Source organism: Arachis hypogaea, chromosome 3 (genome assembly GCF_003086295.3).
Source record: "Arachis hypogaea cultivar Tifrunner chromosome 3, arahy.Tifrunner.gnm2.J5K5, whole genome shotgun sequence".
In the NCBI taxonomy this organism is placed as follows: Eukaryota; Viridiplantae; Streptophyta; class Magnoliopsida; order Fabales; family Fabaceae; genus Arachis; species Arachis hypogaea.
Window position 1 is genome coordinate 107,506,818 of NC_092038.1, and position 12,771 is coordinate 107,519,588.

The following is a 12,771-nucleotide window of genomic DNA, read 5'->3' on the forward strand; positions in this document are numbered from 1 at the left end:
GCTTGTAACTTGTTTCTGGCTTTTAACACTAGAATAGGGCAGGGAATTGGCGTTTGGACGCCAATTTGCATCATCAAAACTCGAGCAAAGTATGGACTATTATATATTGCTGGAAAGCCCTGGATGTCTACTTTCTAACACAATTGAGAACGCGTCATTTGGGTTGCTGTATCTCTAAAAATTCCATTTCGAGTGCAAGAAGGTCAGAATCCAACAACATCAGCAGTCCTTCTTCAGCATCTGAATCAGATTTTTGCTCAGGTCCCTCAATTTCAGCCAGAAAACACCTAAAATCACAGAAAAATACACAAACTCATAGTAAAGTCCAGAAATGTGAATTTTTCTTAAAAACTAATAAAAATATACTAAAAACTAACTAAATCAAACTAAAAACTATCTAAAAATAATGCCAAAAAGCGTATAAATTATCCGCTCATCATTCCATATCTGCTTTGATGGGGGATATACCTGAAAATGTAGTGACCCAAGTCCATGCATGGTTAATTGTACTATTGGGGGTGTAATATTTTCTGACTGCATGTGTAATTTAGGAGCGTGCGTGAGTATTATGCCTTTGTCTATATATAATGCTTTGAGGCTCCCTCCCTTAAAAAGGTCGGCAGCTTGTTTTGTGTTAGCAGATAAAAGCATTATTATAGTGGTTGGAGTTGCTGAGGACGTGCTGGTGAGCATTAAGGAGCTCACATTTCCCATTGACTTCTACATCTTGGAGATGCCCCAAAATGACACAGGATGACCGTCATTGATGAGCGGATAATTTATACGCTTTTTGGTATTGTTTTTAGGTAGTTTTTAGTAGGATCTAGCTACTTTTATGGATGTTTTTATAAGTTTTTATGCAAAATTCATATTTCTGAACTTTACTATGAGTTTGTGTGTTTTTCTGTGATTTTAGGTATTTTCTGACTGAAATTGAGGGACCTGAGCAAAAAATCTGATAGGAGGCTGACAAAGGACTGCTGATGCTGTAGGATTCTGACCTCCCTACACTAGAAATTGATTTTCTAGAGCTATAGAACTCCAAATGGCGCACTCTCAACTGCGTTAGAAAGTAAACATCTAGGGCTTTCCAGCAATATATAATAATCCATACTTTATTCAAGTTTAGATGACGTAAACTGGCGTTCAACGCCAGTTCCATGCTGCATTCTAGAGTAAAACGCCAGAAACACGTCACAAACTAGAGTTAAACGCCAAACAGACGTTACAACTTGGCGTTTAACCCCAAGAGAAGCCTCTGCACATGTAAAGCTCAAGCTCAGCCCAAGCACACACCAAAATGGGCCCCAGAAGTGGATTTCTGCACTAAGACTTATTTCTGTAAACCCTAGTAACTAACTAGTTTAGTATAAATAGAACTTTTTACTATTGTATTGAGTGTCTTTTGACAGCGTCTTATCTTTGGTCTCAGTTTTAATCTATTGTTCATCTTAGGAGACTATTGATCACGTTTTGGGGGCTGGCCTCTTGGCCATGCCTGGACCTTTATCACTTATGTATTTTCAACGGTGGAGTTTCTATACACCATAGATTAAGGTGTGAAGCTCTGCTGTACCTCGAGAATTAATGCAATTACTACTATTTTCTATTCAATTTAGCTTATTCTTGTTCTAAGATATTCGTTGCACTTCAACATGATGAATGTGATGATCCGTGACACTCATCATCATTCTCACCTATGAATGCGTGACTGACAACCACTTCCGTTCTACCTTAGATCGAGCGTGTATCTCTTGGATTTCTTAATCAAAATCTTCGTGGTATAAGCTAGAATTATTGGCGGCCATTCTTGAGAATCCAGAAAGTCTAAACCTTATCTGTGGTATTCCGAGTAGGATTCAGAGATCGAATGACTGTGATGAGCTTCAAACTCGCGAGTGTTGGGCGTAGTGACAGACGCAAAAGAATCAATGGATTCTATTCCGACATGATCGAGAACCGACAGATGATAAGCCATGCTGTGACAGAGCATTTCGACCATTTTCACTGAGAGGATGGGAAGTAGCCATTGACAACGGTGATGACCTACATACAGCTTGCCATGGAAAGGAGTATGAAGGATTGGATGAAGGCAGTAGGAAAGCAGAGATTCAACAGGAACACATCATCTCTATGCACTTATCTGAAATTCCCACCAATGAATTACATAAGTATCTCTATCTCTATTTTATGCTTTGTTTATTCTTATTTTCGAAAACCATTATAACCATTTGAATCTTCCTGACTGAGATTTTTAAGATGACCATAGCTTGCTTCATACCAACAATCTCCGTGGGATCGACCCTTACTCACGTAAGGTATTACTTGGACGACCCAGTGCACTTGCTGGTTAGTTGTGCGAAGTTGTGACAAAGTGTGATTCACGTTTGAGAGCTCCAAGTCTATTGGCGCCATTGTTGATGATCACAATTTACGCGGACCAAGTTTTTGGCTCTGTTGCCGGGAATTGTTCGAGTTTGGACAACTGACAGTTCATCTTGTTGCTCAGATTAGGTAATTTTGTTTTCAAAAAGTTTTCAAAAATCTTTCAAAATTTTTTTCTCTTTTTCATTTTTTTTCAAAATAATTTTTGAAAAAAAAATCCAAAATAATTAATGAAATCATAAAAACCAAAAATATTTTGTGTTTCTTGTTTGAGTCTAGTGTCAATTTTTAAGTTTGGTGTCAATTGCATATTTTTATTTTTCTAAAAATTTTCAAAAAAAATTCATGCATGTGTTCTTCATGATCTTCAAGTTGTTCTTGATAAGTCTTCTTGTTTGATCTTCATATTTTCTTGTTCTGTGTTTTTTGTTATTTTTCATATGCATTTTTGCATTCATAGTGTCTAAGCATGAAAAATTTTTAAGTTTGGTGTCTTGCATGTTTTCCTTTCTTAAAAATTTTTCAAAAATAAGTCTTGATGTTCATCTTGATCTTCAAAGTGTTCTTGGTGTTCATCTTGACATTCATAGTGTTCTTGCATGCATCATTGGTTTTGATCCAAAATTTTCATGTTTTGGGTCATATTTGTGTTTTTCTCTCTCATCATTAAAAATTCAAAAAAAATAAAAAATATCTTTTCCTTATTTCTCTCATAAAATTCAAAATCTTTGGGTTGACTTAGTCAAATTTTTTTTAAAATAAGTTGTTTCTTGTTAGTCAAGTCAAGATTTCAATTTTAAAATTCCTATCTTTTCAAAATCTTTTTCAAAAATCAAATCTTTTTCATTTTTCTTCTTATTTTTCGAAAATTTTAAAATTTATTTTCAAAATCTTTTTCTTATCTTTATTTCAAAATTTCAAAAACTTTACTAACAATTAATGTGACTAATTCAAGAATTTGAAGTTTGTTACTTTCTTGTTAAGAAAGGTTCAATCTTTAAATTCTAGAGTCATATCTTTTAGTTTCTTGTTAGTCAAGTAATAAATTTTAATTTTAAAAATCAAATCTTTTTTTTAAATATCTTTTTCAATCATATCTTTTTCAAAATCAATTTCAAAAATCTTTTCTAACTTCTTATCTTTTCAAAATTGATTTTCAAATCTTTTTCAACTAACTAATTGACTTTTTGTTTGTTTCTTATCTTTTTCAAAACCACCTAACTACTTTCCTCTTTCTAATTTTTGAAAATTACCTCTCTCTTTTTTAAAAACTCTTTTTAATTAACTAATTGTTTCAAATTTTTAATTTTAATTTTATTTCTTCTCTTAATTTTCAAAAATCACTAACCATTTTTCAAAAACAATTTTCAAAATTCTCTCCCTCTCATCTTCTTCTATTTATTTATTCATTTACTAACACTTCTCTTCATCTCAAAAATTCGAACCCTCTCCTCTCTTCTGTGTTCGAATTTTTTCTTCTCTTTCCTCTATTCTCCTCTTTTTCTACTCACATAAAGGAATCTTTATACAGTGACATAGAGGATTCCTCTTCTTTCTTTGTTTTCTTCTCTTTCATATGAGCAGGAACAAAGAAAAAGGCATTCTTGTTGAAGCTGACCTTGAACCTGAAAGGACCTTGAAGTGGAAGCTAAGAGCAGCTAAAGCACAGTACTCTGAAGAGGACCCAACTGAAATTTTTGAACAAGAAAAGGAGATGGCAGCCGAAAATAATAACAACAATAATGCAAGGAAGATGCTTGGTGACTTTACTGCACCAAATTCCAAATTACATGGAAGAAGCATCTCAATCCCTGCCATTGGAGCAAACAATTTTAAGCTGAAGCCTCAATTAGTTTCTCTAATGCAACAGAATTGCAAGTTTCATGGACATCCATCAGAAGATCCTTTTCGGTTCTTAACTGAATTCTTGTAGGTTTGTGATACTATTAAGACCAATGGGGTTGATCCCGAAGTCTACAGACTTATGCTTTTCCCTTTTGCTGTAAGAGACAGAGCTAGAGTATGGTTGGACTCTCAACCTAAAGATAGCCTGAACTCTTGGGATAAGCTGGTCACGGCCTTCTTGGCCAAGTTCTTTCCTACTCAAAAGCTGAGTAAGATTAGAGTGGATGTTCAAACCTTTAAGCAAAAAGATGGTGAATCCCTCTATGAAGCTTGGGAAAGATACAAGCAGTTGACCAAAAAGTGTCCTTCTGACATGCTTTCAGAATGGACCATCCTGAATATATTCTATGATGGTCTGTCTGAATTGTCTAAGATGTCATTGGACCATTCTGCGGGTGGATCTATTCACCTGAAGAAAATGCCTGCAGAAGCTCAGGAACTCATTGACATGGTTGCTAATAACCAATTCATGTACACCTCTGAGAGGAATCCTATGAGTAATGGGACGCCTCAGAAGAGGAGAGTTCTTGAAATTGATACTCTAAATGCCATATTGGCTCAGAACAAAATGTTGACTCAGCAAGTCAACATGATTTCTCAGAGTCTGAATGGATGGCAAAATGCATCCAACAGTACTAAAGAGGCATCTTCTGAAGAAGAAGCTTATGATCCTGAGAACCCTGCAATGGCAGAGGTGAATTACATGGGTGAACCCTATGGGAACACCTATAATTCTTCATGGAGAAATCATCCAAATTTCTCATGGAAGGATAAACAAAAGCCTCAACAAGGCTTTAATAATGGTGGAAGAAACAGGCTTAGCAGTAGCAAGCCTTTTCCATCATCTTCTCAGCAACAGACAGAGAATTCTGAGTAGAGCCCCTCTAGCTTAGCAAACATAGTCTCTGATCTATCTAAGGCCACTTTAAGTTTCATGAGTGAAACAAGGTCCTCCATTAGAAATTCGGAGGCACAAGTGGGCCAGCTGAGTAAGAAAATCACTGAAACCCCTCCTAGTACTCTCCCAAGCAATACAAAAGAGAATCCAAAAAGAGAGTGCAAGGCCATTGACATAATCACAATGGCCGAATCCAAAGAGGAGGAGAAGGACGTGAATCCCAGTGAGGAAGACCTCCTGGGATGTCCTCTGAACAAAAAGGAGTTCCAAACTGAGGAACCTAAGGAATCTGAGGCTCACCTAGAGACCATAGAGATTACATTGAACCTCTTTTTACCATTCATGAGCTCTGAGAACTATTCTTCCTCTGAAGAGGATGAAGATGTAACTGAAGAGTAAGTTGCTCAATATCTAGGAGCCATCATGAAGCTGAATGACAAGTTGTTTGGTAATGAGACTTAGGAAGGTGAACCTCCCTTGCTCATTAGTGAACTAGATACATGGGTTTAGCAAACTCTACCTCAAAAGAAACAAGATCCTGGTAAATTCTTGATATCCTGTACCATAGGCACCATGACCTTTAAGAAGGCTCTGTGTGACCTGGGGTCAGGTATAAATCTTATGCCACTCTCTATAATGGAGAAGCTGGGGATCTTTGAGGTACAAGCTGCAAGAATCTCATTGGAGATGGCAGACAAGTCAATAAAACAAGCTTATGGATTGGTAGAGGACGTGTTGGTAAAGGTTAAAGGCCTTTACATCCCTGCTGATTACATAATCTTAGACACTAGGAAGGATGAGAATGAATCCAGCATTCTTGGAAGACCCTTCCTAGCCACAGCAGGAGCTGTGATTGATATTGACAGAGGAGAGTTAGTTCTTCAATTGAATGGGGACTACCTTGTGTTTAAAGCTCAAGGTTATCCTTCTGTAAACCTGGAAAAGAGGCACGATAAGCTTCTCTCAATACAGAGTCAAATAGAGCCCCCACAGTCAAACTCTAAGTTTAGTGTTGGAAGGCCACAACCAAACTCTAAGTTTGGTGTTGAACCCCCAAATTCAAACTCTAAGTTTGGTGTTGGGAGGTCCCAACAATGCTCTGAACATCTGTGAAGCTCCATGAGAGCTCACTGTCAAGCTATTGACATTAAAGAAGCGCTTATTGGGAGGCAACCCAATTTCTACTTATCTATATTTCTATTGTTCTTTTATGTTATATTAGGTTTATGATCATGTGGAGTCATAAAACAATTGCAAAAATTAAAAATAGAATAAAAAACAGCAGAAAAAAAGCACACCCTGGAGGGAGAGCTTACTGGCATTTAAACGCCAGTAAAGAGCATCTGGCTGGTGTTCAATGCCAAAACAGAGCATGAAATTGTCATTGAATGCCAGAAACAAGCAGCAGTCTGGCATTTAAATGCCAGGATTACACCCTGAGGAGAGCTGGCATTAAACACCAAAAACAAGCATGGAAGTGGCATTCAACAACATAAACATGCTGCAGATTGGCGTTGAATGCCCAAAACAAGCATGGAAGTGGCGTTTAATGCCAGAAACATGCTACAGTCTGTCGTTAAATGCCAGGATTGCATACAGAGGGTGTTTCACACGCCTAAAGGGTGCAGGGATGAGAAATCCTTGACACCTCAGGATCTGTGGACCCCACAGGATCACCTCAGGATCTGTGGACTCCACAGGATCACCTCAGGATCTATGAACCCCACAGGATCCCCACCTACCTTCTCCCTCTCTCTCACACCTTTTCATAACACTCTTCTCCAAATACCCTTCACCAATCACCTTAATCACTCTTCCCCATCACCTCTCACCGCTCACATCCATCCTCTATTCCCCCTAAACCCCACCTACCTTCAAATTTAAAATTTCTTTCCCACCCAAACCCACCCTACATGACGGAACCATAAACCCCCTCTCCCTCCACTATATAAACCCCTCCATACTTCTTCATTTTCACACAACACAACCCTCTCTTCTCTCCTTTGGCCGAAACCCACACATCTCTCCCTCGCTTCCATATCTTCTTCTTCTTTTTCTATTCTTTCTTTTCTTTGCTCGAGGACGAGCAACACTCTAAGTTTGGTGTGGTAAAAGCATAATTTTTTTGTTTTCCATAACCATTGATGGCACCTAAGGCCGAAGAAACCTCTAGAAAGAGGAAAGGGAAGACAAAAGCTTCCACCTCCGAGTCATGGGAGATGGAGAGATTCATCTCAAAAGCCCATCAAGACCACTTATATGAAGTTGTGACCAAGAAGAAGGTGATCCCTGAGGTCCCTTTCATGCTCAAGAAAAATGAATATACAGAGATCCGACATGAGATCCAAAGAAGAGGTTGGGAAGTTCTTACCAACCCCATTCAACAAGTCAGAATCTTAATGGTTCAAGAGTTCTATGCAAACGCATGGATCACTAGGAACCATGATCAAAGCATGAACCCAAACCCAAAGAATTGGCTTACAATGGTTCGGGGGAAATGCTTAGATTTCAGTCCGAAAAATGTAAGGTTGGCGTTCAACTTGCCCATGATGCAAGAAGACGCACGCCCCTACACTAGAAGGGGTCAACTTTGATCAAAGGTTGGACCAAGTCCTCATGGACATATGTGTGGAAGGAGCTCAATGGAAAAGAGACTTAAAAGGCAAGCCAGTTCAATTGAGAAGACTGGACCTTAAGCCTGTGGCTAGAGGATGGTTGGAGTTCATCCAACCCTCCATCATCCCCACTAGCAACCGATCCGAAGTAACTGTGGATTGGGCCATCATGATCCATAGCATCATGATTGGAGAGGAAGTAGAAGTTCATGAAGTCATCTCTCTAGAACTCTACAAAGTAGCCGAAAAGCCCTCCACCTTTGCAAGGCTAGCTTTTCCTCATCTCATTTGCCATCTATGCTACTTAGCTGGAGTTGTCATAGAAGGAGACATCCTCATTGAAGAAGACAAGCCCATCACTAAGAAGAGGATGGAGCAAACAAGAGAGCCCATTCATGGATCTCAAGAGACACATGAAGAAGCTCATCATCAAGAAATCCCTGAGATGCCTCAAGGGATGCATTTTCCTCCAAACAACTATTGGAAACAACTCAACATTTCTCTAGAAGGATTGATTCATGACATGAACCAATTAAGGGTGGAACGCCAAGAGTACTCCATCATTCTCAATGAGATTAGAGAAGATCAAAGAGCTACGAGGGAGGAGCAACAAAGGCAAGGAAGAGACATAGAGGAGCTCAAGAACACCATTGGTCCTTCAAGGAGAAGGTGCCACCATCACTAAGGTGGACTCATTCCTTAACTTCGTTGTTCTTATCTCTCTATTTTTCGGTTTTTGAGCTTCATGTTTGTCTATGTTTGTGTCTTTATTACATGATCATTAGTGTCTCGTGTCTATGTCTTAAGGCTATGAATAATTCCATGAATCTTTCATATTTCTTAAATGAAAAATGTTTTTAATACAAAAAGAACAAGAAGTACATGAGTTTCGAATTCATCCTTGAAATTAGTTTAATTATATTGATGTGGTGACAATACTTTTTGTTTTCTGAATGAATGCTTGAACAGTGCATATTTTTTATCTTGTTGTTTATTAATGTTAAAATTGTTGGCTCTTGAAAGAATGATGAACAAGAGAAATGTTATTGATGATCTGAAAATAATAAAATTGATTCTTGAAGCAAGAAAAAGCAGTGAAGAACAAAGCTTGTGAAAAAAATTTGGCAAAAAAAATATAAAAGAAAAGAAAAAGCAAGCAGAAAAAGCCAATAGCCCTTAAAACCAAAAGGCAAGGGTAAAAAGGATCCAAGGCTTTGAGCATCAATGGATAGGAGGGCCCAAGAAAATAAAATCCAGGCCTAAGCAGCTAAATCAAGCTGTCCCTAACCATGTGTTTGTGGCATGCAGGTCCAAGTGAAAAGCTTGAGACTGAGTGGTTAAAGTTGTGATCCAAAGCAAAAAGAGTGTGCTTAAGAGCTCTAGACACCTCTAATTGGGGACTCTAGCAAAGCTGAGTCACAATCTGAAAAGGTTCACCCAGTCATGTGTCTGTGGCATTTATGTATCCGGTGGTAATACTGGAAAACAAAGTGCTTAGGGCCACGGCCAAGACTCATAAAAGTAGCTGTGTTCAAGAATTAACATACTTAACTAAGAGAATCAATAACACTATCCGAACTCTGAGTTCCTATGGATGCCAATCATTCTAAACTTCAAAGGATAAAGTGAGATGCCAAAACTGTTCAGAAGCAAAAAGCTACAGGTCCCGCTCATCTAATTAAGACTAATATTCATTGATATTTTGAGATTTATAGTATATTCTCTTCTTTTTATCCTATTTGATTTTCAGTTGCTTGGGGACAAGCAACAATTTAAGTTTGGTGTTGTGATGAGCGGATAATTTATACGCTTTTTGGCATTATTTTTAGGTAGTTTTTAGTAGGATCTAGCTACTTTTAGGGATGTTTTTATTAGTTTTTATGCAAAATTCACATTTCTGGACTTTACTATGAGTTTGTATGTTTTTCTATGATTTCAGGTATTTTCTGGCTGAAATTGAGGGACCTGAGCAAAAATCTGATAGGAGACTGACAAAGGACTGCTGATGTTGTTGGATTCTGACCTCCCTGCACTCGAAATGGATTTTCTGGAGCTACAGAACTCCAAATGGCGCGCTCTTAACTACGTTGGAACGTAGACATCCAGGGCTTTCCAGAAATATATAATAGTCCATAATTTATTCAAGTTTAGATGACGCAAACTGGCGTTCAATGCCAGTTCCATGCTACATTCTAGAGTAAAACGCCAGAAACACGTCACAAACCAGAGTTAAACGCCAAACAGACGTTACAACTTGGCGTTTAACCCCAAGAGAAGCCTCTGCACGTGTAAAGCTCAAACTCAGCCCAAGCACACACCAAAGTGAGCCCCAGAAGTGGATTTCTGCACTAAGACTTATTTTCGTAAACCCTAGTAACTAGTTTAGTATATGACCGCGTCTTATCTTTGGTCTCAGTTTTAATCTATTGTTCATCTTAGGAGACTATTGATAACGTTTTGGGGGCTGGCCTCTCGGCCATTGATAAACCACTATTTTATAGTTTATATTGTGTTTAATTGTGTGGTTTTGTCGTGATCCTTACCCACTTATTCATCAATTTAGCATGCATTTAGATTTCCTTCCTGAATTTATTACATGTTTGAGAATTGCTTCCTAGAGACTTTAATTATTTAATTTTAATTCTCCTTTATTCCATTCGATGCCATAATCTGTGTGTCAAGCATTTCAGGCTTTATAGGGCATGAATGAGACGGAGATTGGAGAGGAAGCTAGCAAAAATGGAAGGAACACAAGAGTTTGAGGAGATAACCAGCGAAAAGTGACGCGGTCGCATGGCTCACGCGACCGCGCGAAGGAGCGTAAATCACAGTGACGCAGCCGCATGGCTTGCACGGCCGCGCGGATTGGAAAGCACAAGCAACGCGGTAGTGTGGATGACGCGAACGCGTGAAGAGGAAAAGTGCCAGCGACGTGTCCGCATGGACGACGCGATCGCGTGACATGCGCGATCTGCATAAACTGCAGAATCTGAAACCAGCGACTTTGGACCCTATTTCGGCCCAGTTTTCGGCCCGGAACAGCAGACTAGAGTCAGGGAATATGCAGAAACAAGAGACACATTCATTGAGTAGTTTTAGATCTAGTTTTTCACTCTCTTAGGTTTTTCTCTCTAGTTTTTAGAATTTTAATTTTCAATTGATCTTAGCATTGGAACATTGAGAAGAGTTATTTTCCTCATCAAGACTTCATCACTCTAGTTTGTTCTCTTAACTTGGTTTTATTCTTCCATGTTCTTTGTTATGTTCAATTTTGTCATTCAGATATTTTTATGATTAATTAATGCAAGGATTATTTCTTTTTAATTTAAATTCCATTCCAATAATCATGTCTTCTTTTAATTCCCTTTCATGTGCCATGGATTCTTTATTTACAATGCGTGAGTAGTTTCATTACTTGATGGGGAGTTGATTAAAAGGAACTCTTGAGTTGGAAGGATTGAAAGAAAAATTTGTAATTGGGTTAAAAGTTGGATTGCTATCCTGTCACCGACGCCAATCCCTTTGAACTAAGTGGGTTGCAACTTGTGAACAGATCTAGCATTTCCACTTGTTTGACTTTCTCTTACCTAGTAAGAGATAACCAAACAGAACAACTATTAATTATAAATTAATCTTACAATTACACCATCAATGATAGAGATTTTAACCAATCAATTCCCAGTCAAGGCCTCTTATTTTTATTATTTAAAATTCCTCAATTTGAATCCCAATTTACTTAGCTCAACTCTTTTTGGAATATCTGATTAATAAAACAGCACATTTTTCTGCAACTCGTGGGAGACGACCTGGGACTTAAAACTCCCAGTAATTTTAATTTAAAATTTCAGTGACATATTTCTAAATTGATAGGCAGATTTTTGGTGAGTTAAGAACTATACCTGCAACGTAACTATTTTAATAAATTTTTAATTCACCAGCTTCTGCACCTCATCAATTTTTAGCGCCGTTGCCGGGAAGTTGCAATAGAGTGCTTATTTTATTAATTAGAATTTATTTATTTGCATTTTCTTTAATTTTGCTACTATGAGCTGCGTGTTTCTTCTGTCAAATGACACGTTCACTTCCTGATCCGCGCTTGCTAATATTCGATCCTGAAATTGAAAGAACAATTTCACGAATAAGGCGAGAACAGCGTAGGTTAGTCCACTCTGAGGGCGGATCTGAAAGTGAATCTGAGGAAGAAACCAGTCCCCGTTCTACTGATTCGGTTGTTTTACGTGTAGAAAACATGGCAGCTAGAAGAATTACCATTCAGGAGGAAGGAGCTCCTGATTTTACACTACAACCGTTTCAAGCGCATCATCCAGCGGTAGCTATGGATTTTGAAATAAAGACCGCACTGCTAAATTTGATGCCGAAGTTTCATGGCCTACCTGCTCAAGAGCCTATCAAGCACTTGAGAGATTTCCAGGCAGCCTGTTCTACTGTCAGGCGTGATGGCGCTGATGAAACTTCAATTCTACTGAAAGCTTTTCCGTTCTCTTTTGAGGGAAAAGCAAGAGAGTGGTACTACATTCAACCTCTAGCAAACGTATCCAACTGGGATACACTCAGAAAGGAGTTCCTGGAGAAATTCTTCCCATCTGAAGTTACTGATAAACTGAGGAAGGATATCTCTACAATTGTTCAGGATGACAATGAGACTCTCTTTGAATACTGGGAGCGCTTCAATAATCTTCTGGAAGCATGCCCCCACCACATGATTGACAAGATCGTGCTACTCAGCTATGTCACACAAGGTATGAGACCCCAAGATAAGACCACATTAGAAAGTGCCAGCAATGGGTCTATGAAGAAGTACAAGACCACTGATGAAGCTTGGCAATTAATCAGTGATTTAGCTGAATCTACTCGGAACCACAGATAGAAGCAAGGCCGTTCAAGGGCCATTGCAGAAGTATCTTCTGGCATAGAGACTGCTACTCTAAATCGAAGCATCTGTGAAAT

At 38.4% G+C, this 12,771-nt stretch overlaps 2 non-coding genes across 2 annotated transcripts; both read right to left on the reverse strand.

The window, feature by feature from the left end:
* Window positions 1–4,501: 4,501 nt before the first annotated feature.
* On the reverse strand, window positions 4,502–4,608 carry LOC112793810 (small nucleolar RNA R71). Its single transcript, XR_003198502.1, has one exon. It is a non-coding gene; the product is annotated as a small nucleolar RNA R71 (small nucleolar RNA).
* A 7,813-nt stretch (window positions 4,609–12,421) lies between these two features.
* On the reverse strand, window positions 12,422–12,529 carry LOC112792935 (small nucleolar RNA R71). The gene has a single exon (XR_003197652.1). It is a non-coding gene; the product is annotated as a small nucleolar RNA R71 (small nucleolar RNA).
* Window positions 12,530–12,771: the final 242 nt, after the last annotated feature.